This window comes from Macaca fascicularis, chromosome 13, assembly GCF_037993035.2.
Source record: "Macaca fascicularis isolate 582-1 chromosome 13, T2T-MFA8v1.1".
Classification (NCBI taxonomy): Eukaryota; Metazoa; Chordata; class Mammalia; order Primates; family Cercopithecidae; genus Macaca; species Macaca fascicularis.
Genome location: NC_088387.1, coordinates 109,787,224 through 109,796,329, shown reverse-complemented (window position 1 = coordinate 109,796,329; position 9,106 = coordinate 109,787,224). Strand labels below are relative to the sequence as shown.

Here is a 9,106-nt window from a genome sequence, read left to right as displayed (position 1 = left end):
AACCCCAACCCAAGGCCACTTACTGCATCTGAGACTGAACAGACTTGTGTGTGCAGAGCTCCCTTCTGACCTCATTGTTTATAAAGGATGTCAAGAGGCAGGGCTAGGGTTAGAGTTACCTTAGGAGCCGTGCTCTGGGTAAGAGTCAGATGATCTTTCTGGGCTCCCGGCACTAAGTTTTATATTTGAGCACTGTTTTCTAAACCTCCACATGAAACCAGCTCTCACTGTGCTGCCAAGCCTGAGACATTAGGGACTGAAGTTCCCTTGTTCCAAGAGGATGAGCTTTGTCAAAGGAGGATGAATAGACTATGCTCATGTTTTGGCTCCAGCAGCCTCCTGCCTATAGAAGTGTTTTCCTTCACTGTGGCTAGGCTGAACTTCATTTCAGAGAGGCATAAAAAGTCTGAGATCCCCAGGGGATCTGGCACAGGAAAATGAAGTCATTTTACATTTGCGGCGTGATTCAAATTGGAATCACACAAGTCAGAACGACAGGATGCTAGAGTACTTTGTTTAGCTCTTCTGTGCTTCAGGAGCTAAGCTTTCTCAGCTTCCTGGAGAGAGGAAGTGGGTATGTATGGAATACCCATTTGCTTTCTATAGTCGTCAAGGTCCTTTTCCCTTACATAAAACACCCAGCCTAAATCTTGCATTCAGCTTTATAGAAGGCAGAACAAGCAGCCATTGAGTTCTTGCTGTGGGACTGACCCCGCCTTCTGCCTGATGTCAGTGGGGATACTGCTTACCTTCCTTCCTGCAAGGAAATCCATACACTCTTATTTCATCTGGCCTGGGGAAGAGTGGAAAGAGGAAGTACCTGTGAAATTGTCTTTGCACTTTGGACTCAAGCCTCCAGGTAGGGCAGTAACAGGGATTCTAATCTCTGTAGGTCTCCTTACCTTCCTATTCGGTCTCAGGTGGTTTGTTTTTGACCTAGGTAGCTTTTGGGTTTTCCCTGTTGGGGCTGCTGCCCCCTGGGTCCTTCGCCTCTCTGCCTGCAGCCTTATTGCAGCAACAGCTCCCTGTGCTTTCCCTTCCCTCCTCCTGCTGCTGCATCTCTGCCTTCACCCCTAGCAGGTACTCATTCATCACATCACATATGCTACCACACTGAATAAGCACAACGTCCCAATGGGGGTGGGCTTTGCAGAGAGGAGTCTGAAGTGCAGAGACAATGAATGAATCACTCAAGCTTGGAAAGCTGGTGAAACAAGGATCCGTCTCTGGTCGGCTTACAAATATTCTCCATGCTCCTTCCACCAACTCATGATACACTTTAAAGTTTACAGTTTATTCTGTATCAAAACGTTAGCCCAGCTGTCTTAGTCAGCTTGGGCTGCTGTAACAAAATACCATAGATTGGGTGGCTTAAACAGCAGACATTTATTTCTCACATTCTGGAGGCTGGGAAGTCCAAGGTCAAGGTGCTGGCAGATTTGGTTCTGATGAGGGCCCTCTTCCTGGCTTGTAGAGGCAGCCCATCACTATGGGGCATTTCCCCTGTGTGTGTTTGCACAGAGATCTCCCTCTCTCTTTTCTGCTTATAAAGGTACTGATTCCATCAAAAGAACCCCCTTGTGATAACCAACCTAAATTTAATTACCTTCCATAGGTCCCACCTTCAAATACTAGCACATTAAGGGTTAGGATTTCAACACGGGAATTTTAGGAGGATACATTCAGCCCATAACACCAGCCAGTTTTATTTTTACCATCCTCTGGAAACAAAATAAGGAACTTGACACATGTTCTTCCGGGGCATTAGAAGATTACTAGGATCTGAATGGGTCCCCCTCAAATTCATATGTTGAGACTTGATCCTTAATGTGACAGTATTTTTAAGGGGTGGGGCTCTTAGGTGTGATTAGGTCATGAGGATGGAACAATGGGATTAGTCCTCTTATCAGGGGGATTCATGCAGTGTCCTCCCCTTTTTCTCTTTTGCCCTTCCACTATGTGAAGACATGGTTTCCCTGTGAGGATGCAGCAAGAAAGCACCATCTTGGAAGCAGAGATCCTTTACCAGGCACAGATTCTGCTGGCACCGAGATCTTGGACTTCCAGCCTCCGAACTGTGAGAAACAAATTTCTAGTATTTCTAAAGTACCCAGTCTGTGGTGGTTTTCATGTAGCAGCATAAATGGACTAAGAAAAGGATGTTCCTGGGGGTCACCAAGTATGTCACCTGTGTGGTTCTTCATCGTGATAGTTGGATTCAAAGCTGAAGGTTATCACTGACTTCTGGGTTCTCTACTTGCCTGTCTAGGGCATTAACTCTGGAAATACTTTGTTTCTTTGCTCCCAACCGTCCACCTCAAATCTCTCTCCCCACTTTCTCCAAGGATGTTGTGCAGGTCTTTGTGCAAATAAGAATTTGAACCTATATTGGGTAAGCCATATTTACAGAGGTGAATTTGATTTGTAGATATGACCTTTTCCTTGCCCAATGACAGTACCCTGAAGTTGAAGTCTGCTGCTCAGAGAATTTGGATGCACTAGCTTCTCCAAATACCTGTTCATCCACACAGCAGAGGGATAAAAGGAGACCAGTCTGCTTCTCCCTCTTTTCAATCCCTAAACCTTATAATTTGTGTACAAATGAACTAATTTTGAAGAGCAGAAGGTCAAGGAAGACTAACAAAAATCTATCTTTTTGAAAGAAAGCAGCACTGGATTTATGTAGCCATACAAAGTGTCCCAAGTGGTGTTCTACTCCAAAACAGTGTGCAGACCTTTTTAGCCCTACAGTCAGTTGGTGGACGACTGTGCTGAGGGCCTGCTTGCAAAGCTTGCCTCCGGAAGGAAGTCCTGGAAGAGCTGAGCAGCGGTGCCCCCACGTCGCCTTTGGAGGCTGAATTGTCACCAGCCACAAAAGCAGATCCTTTTACCTTTTGCATAATCCAGACATGTGGCTTGGAAGAGAAATAATTCATTTAAATCCCTCCTGTCCCTCAATTTTGCACAAAGTAAATTCAATTCCATTCAGTTTGCATAGGTTTACTCAAAATGTACTCAGGGTTGTGCCCAATGTGAGGTGTTGTGGACACAGTGACAAATAAGACACTGTTTCGGCCCTTGAGGAACTCATAGTGCAGAGGGAGAGACAGTCAGGTAAAAAATGACAAGGTACAGAGATGAGTCACTCTGCCGTGGCAGTGACAGTATAACTACCCAATGGGTTCTTCTTGCCCACTGCACAAATAAAGACCATGACATTGCAATAAAGGAAGAGTTTAATGGACGGATGGCTGGCCATACCACGTGGGAGATAGAGTTACTACTCAAATCAATCTCATCCAAGGCTTGTAGGTTAGGGGTTTTTCAAAGGTAGTCTGTGGGAGAGAGTGGGGGTGGCCAGGTAACGGGTGTTTGCTGCTAAATTTGGGCACAGATGAAATCATAGGGAGTCAAAGCTGTCCACTTGAGCTGAGTTGCTTATGGATGGGGGTCATATGAGCAAGAGTCAGTGGGTCCAAGTAGAGCCATGGGTGTCAGACATGCAAAAAACCTGAAAAGATAGCTGAAATGGCCAATCTTAGGTTCTACAATAGTGGTGTTATTTTCAGGAATGGCTGCCAATCATCTGTGTCTATACCTCACCAAAATTCAGATTCCCCTTCTCCTCCAGCCTGATGCCCTTTCATTCACTTTACAAAGGTAGTTGAGTTTGGGGGAAGGCCTATTATCGTTTAAACTATAAACTAAATGTCTCTCAAAGTTAGCTTAACCCGAAAGCCCAGGAATAATTAAGGGGAAGGCAAGATAAGGATGGGTTTGATCAGATCTTTTACTGCCATAATTTTGTTACTACTATAATTTTTGCAAAGGTGATTTCAACAGGATAGCCTGCGTTGACAGGGGAGGGTGTGTAAAGACCCTGGGGAAACCAACAGAGGTGGCCTGGGGGCAGCCATAATATCTGAGGCTTGGAGAAGACAAATGTGTTAACCCAACAGGCCAGAAGCAGTGTGGGTGTGAAGTCAGATACGTCACAGGCAGAGGGAACACACGCTGTTAGCAAAGGCACAGAATCTGAGAGTCTGGCATGCCAATGGAGCAGAGTGTGGTGTGTGGAAAGAGGCGCACGAAGGGAGGCAAAGGCCAGAATCATGGATCGGGGTGATCCATGCCATGACAATAAGGACAACACCTTATTGTCATGCAATGCCGCAGACGATTTTATTGACAGGGGAGAGACACAATCGGAACTGTGTATCAGAAAGATGTCCCCGGAAACTAGGGATAAGAAAGTTTGCAGAGTGAGACTCAGCAGGGAGCCAGGGACTCAGGTGGGATGCTTATCCAGGTATCCAGGAGAGAAATGGGGAGGCTCCCTGGAGAGTATGGGAGTAGAATGAGGCTGGCCTTGAGGAATGTCAAGAGGGCAGGACTGACAGTTACCACCTGGACGTGAGACACTGGGCACGGGAGAAGTGCTGCCAGGCAAATGAGTCTCAGATCAACATACATGCGATGCTAAAGCTGCTGACCAAGGCTCTGGCCAGATTGATGGGCTCCTGGTGGTGACCTTTACTCCTCCCTTTGTACACCCGAGGCAGAGTTACTTACATGAACATCTGCGTCTCTTCCACTGCCTTTGCAAACTGATCCCTGAGTACTAAGTGAATCAGAGCCTGCATGGTACTTTTCCTCTGACTTCAGACTAGTCATACATTTTGGAATTCTTCCATGGTGAACTTTCACATCCTGCACAGAACACTCGGGTCCTGAGACAGCCCTACGCCATTTGGTGAGACCTTTGGTGAAAAGTCAAGGTCTGGGTTTATGACACAATATTTTTTCCTGGTCTGTTTATCCCTGGCACAGTTCAGAGCTGGCCTATTGGAACAGGAGGTTCCAGCCTTCTCATTCACATGGGCACTCTCTAACCTCAAAGCAAATTCTACCGTCTCCCAGATTACATTCTGAGTTCCTAAATATGTGGGGAAAAATACTCTCAAATGCCTCCCTAAGAATACACACAGTTATAAAGCTCACATACATTCAAATTGCTTTTTAAAAACAAAGACCGTGAAAAACCAAAGCTATAAAAGTATGTGAATCATCAACCCAGAAATCATGCCTCAAGGCACGCCTGACAGCGGGTTCCTTCCCGGATGCTTTTCCTTCACAAATTATGGAGGCTGCCGACATCCTTCTGGGGAAAGGATTATCTGATTCCGCAGGCAGTTAAGAATAACATGTAAATGTCATTTAGATGAGCTATTTCTACGTGGATCAAAAGACACACTCAAGTTACCAACTATGATAGCCAAACCCTTTATTTCAATAAAATCACAGCAAACCCACAAAACTCTCCCAACTGAATTAGCACCATTGTGGTGTGGGAGGCATTCAGACATTCCTTCCAGGTTAGTAGACTATTTGCAATTCAGCTCTTTTACTGATGTGCATGTTATATAACTGCCACCAGCCATGGGGGAAGCTAGAATCCAAGGCGTCTCAAAATTTTCCACTGTGTACTCAAAGCCAACAGGGGGACAGAGTGAATGAATACTCCCTTGCTTTATGGCGACATAGCTAAAACTGCCTTTCCAGTAAATACCAGAGTGAGAGGCAATGTAACATAGTGGTTATATTTATGGGTTCTTGGGTATGGTGTCTTGTATTTGAATCCCTATACGTTTGCTAGCCGTGTGTCTTGGATAACTTCCGTTGCCTCTCTCAGTTTGGATTCTTGTCAGTTTCAACGATTTTATTTCCTTATTGAGTTACTCCGAAGGTTAAGTGAGTTAATAGATCTTAATCCTTAATATATGTTAAGTTCCTATATTTAAGGGCTCAATGAATATAAGCTATTGTTTTAAAACAAAACTGTAAGCTCTATGCCTTGTTTTAATTCAGGCAATGTTGCATTGTGCTCTCTCTGTGTTTCTAATGCAAAATAATGTTTCCCTCCAAATTTCCAGTAGAATTGACTCTCCCAGGAGAGGTACCATATTTGTGCCTGGATTTGCATAAACCCTGGTTCACTGCCACAAATTCCAAGACTGACCTCACCCTAATTTGAGAAGCACAGTCAGACTGAAGAGAAGGCAGGGATGCTTCCCTACCAAGGCTCCTTGGAGATTTATTGTTGTTTATTTTCTAGATAATCGAGTAAAAACTAATTTTTGTAGGTAATGTTACCATGGAATGGACTACCTAATTGGTGTAGTTTAATGGGTAATGTCTAGAAAAATATATAGGTCTCAAAGCTTTGTCGTTTCTAAGGAACTTCACTGGTGACTTTACTTAGTAAGTCAGCACTATGTAGTACAATGGCCACTGTCCAGATCTGGAGATTAAGAAGGTGGAGGGAATTGTGGTGAATGTCGCTTGTTACTGCCAAAGAACACTGGCCTCAGAGTCAGGAAACCCAGGGTCTAGGCCTACCTTTCTCTTGACTTGTTCTGTAGTTTTGCACAAGCCTCTTCTCTGCTTTGGCTTGTTTCTCCATATATAGGAGGAATGGCTGGGGACAAAGCTGGATAACTTCTTGCATCTCTTCAAGGTCCAAAATTCCAGTTACCTGCACACTGCCCTAGGGCTTCTCTGATTAAGGAAAGTTTATTCCTTTTCTTATGGGGAATATAAAATGGAAGTCATTGTTTTTTGTGTGGCAGTTATTTGTCTCCAAAATTAGACTTGCTATTTTTTATTTTTTTAAATACATACCTATTTTGTTCAGGTATTATTCTCAGGATTATCTTTTTGTTTTCAAAAATAGCAAAACATTGTACATTTTTCATTTGCATCTCACTACAATTCTATGCAGTCATTTCATCTCTTGTTATAGATCAGAAACTGAAACTCAGAGGAGTCCTATGATGCACCTATGCTCACACAACCAGTAGCTGACTTAGGATTCAAATTCAGGTGCGTTGATTCTAGAGCTCATAACCTTGGTTATTTCCTTATATATCTGATTAAAAGGCTATGACTACACTGCACATGTCTTTTCTGAGCCTGTGATAGACCTGCTTATCTCTGCTGGGTTTTACTTTTAAGAAGCCACTGGATTGTTATACAATCAGTAAACATTCATGCTCTCCGTAAACCAATCTGCATCTGCATCTGATCTTTTTCCCAATCACTGGTCATGCATTTCTGACTGTGTTTTAGAAACTCAGTTCCCCATTTGACCTTGTGTTTTCCCACCAGTGGTCACATCTCATGAATGTGACTTCCCCAGTGACTGGCACCTGGCAGGGCCATGGTAAAGCTGGTTTATTACCTGAATGCGTGAAATCATAAGTCTCTGTACCACTTAAATGAAATGACAATTCTAAATACAAATTTAATTCATTTGTACTCAAGGAACAATGCCATTTCTATGAACCAGACTAAAAATAAACTGTGAAATGATCTTTATCAGTCAAGAATAAACAAAACAAAACATTGACTACAATCACATCACTCACCAGCGTCACCAGCGTCATCATTTCTACATCTATTTGGTTTCTTTGCTTCTAGTGACTGTGTGGCTACAATTTATGGTTGCAAATATAGATGACAGAAAGCATGAAGAGTTTAGAATATAATTGAATTTAAAATGTTCCTTCTGAAAAGGTCTGGACCAAGGACTTAGGATCCAACCTGAGTTCTTTGCTTAGGAGATTTGGGGGAATTTGCAAAATGAACAAACGAACGAACGAACGAACGAAAGAAACAAAGAAAGAAAGAAGGAAGGAAGGAAGGAAGGAAGGAAGGAGGGAGGGAAGGAAGGAAGGAAAGAAAAAAAGTACTGATTCTTGACTCAAGGAAAATTGATGACTCAATTTTTTTCCTGAAATCAAACTTCTCTTACAAGATGGCATTTGAGTACATTAAAGGTAAAAAGCGTGGAAACATATGGTTTGAATTTCCCATGAAATGTGCAACTTTTGATATTAAGGGAGCACATACTTCAGAAAGATAATTTGGCCTCTGCTAAAACCAGAACATTTAAGAAATCCTTCTAGAGACTTTGCCAAAACCCAGGGCCACTGGACTGTTCTTTGCCTAGCAGCTTCCACTTCAGCCAGTACCCCTAGTGACCTGGCCAAGTGAAACAGAGAACTCAGCATCTTCTGAGGGGGATGTCTGCCAATCTCAACCCTGGTGATATGTTCAAGGGCTTCCAGCTCGTCCTCTGAGCCAAGAGAACAATTTGAAAACGCTGGAGTCTCTTAGCATATCTGCTTCGGGTTACTTTGAGAGACAGTGTGTGGGAGCTGCCAGGCTGAGAACAGGATCCATGCTGGAAACTATTTGCAAAAGCCCCACTTCCTTCTGCCAGGCCAGCTTCTCCGCAACCCAGACAGTCTGTGCGAGAACAAAAAAACAAGGACTATTGTCAAATTAATAGCACTTCCTAAAAAAGTATGGCAGGTGGTGAGATTCTTGGCCATTGAGTTCCAGCCAAAACATTTCACATTTTTTTCTCCTGAGGGAGGCACTGGGAGCTTGCTGTGAGTCAGAAGTGTGGGGGCTGCAGCAGAGAGTAGCCGCTTGAGCATCTTGCCTGATCCTGATGAGAATTAGTCAATTCTTGGAAAGAGGGAAGAGCTTGCCTTGCTCTGCTACCCAATTCCAGATTCTCTGCTCAGCCTTGGGTTGGAGAGTGAGTAATCTAATGTGATTCAGTTTATTCCACTCAATACATATACATTGACTGAGTTATTTACTCAGCACCAGGCCCAATGCTAGGTCCTGGGAAGACAGAAATATATTGGACTCACTATTTTCCCTCAGAGGACTTATGAAACAGTGCAAAATTCTCTTGAATGTGTTACAGAACATTCATACTTGGAGATGAACCATCAAAACTATGCCATGTGTGAAAGTTTTAGAAAATGTTGAATTTTCTCTCATTCTTCGTGGAGATGCACAATGGATAGTCACCACACTGAAAAGCTCTGTCTGTCAGAAAAGCAACTAGCTTAACTTTAACAGCTTTCTCAAATTTTTAATGAATAATACCTTCCCCTAAACACACACACACACACACACACACATATTTTTCTGACATGGCAACTTTAAGAAATAACAGCCCAGTACAAAGAGCCAAACTTATCTTTTGGGAGACAAAGACAATATTTAAAGACAACCACCAAGTATG

The 9,106-nt window shown here is 43.3% G+C and overlaps 1 long non-coding RNA gene across 1 annotated transcript in view; it reads left to right on the top strand.

Annotated features, from left to right (window-relative positions):
* Positions 1–773: 773 nt before the first annotated feature.
* LOC135966880 (uncharacterized) overlaps positions 774–9,106 on the top strand; it is a 31,456-nt gene continuing 23,123 nt past the window's right edge. Inside the window, exons 1-2 of the long non-coding RNA XR_010580568.1 lie at positions 774–859; positions 1,966–2,077. This is a non-coding gene — a long non-coding RNA (uncharacterized lncRNA). The remainder of the gene's footprint in view (positions 860–1,965; positions 2,078–9,106) is intronic.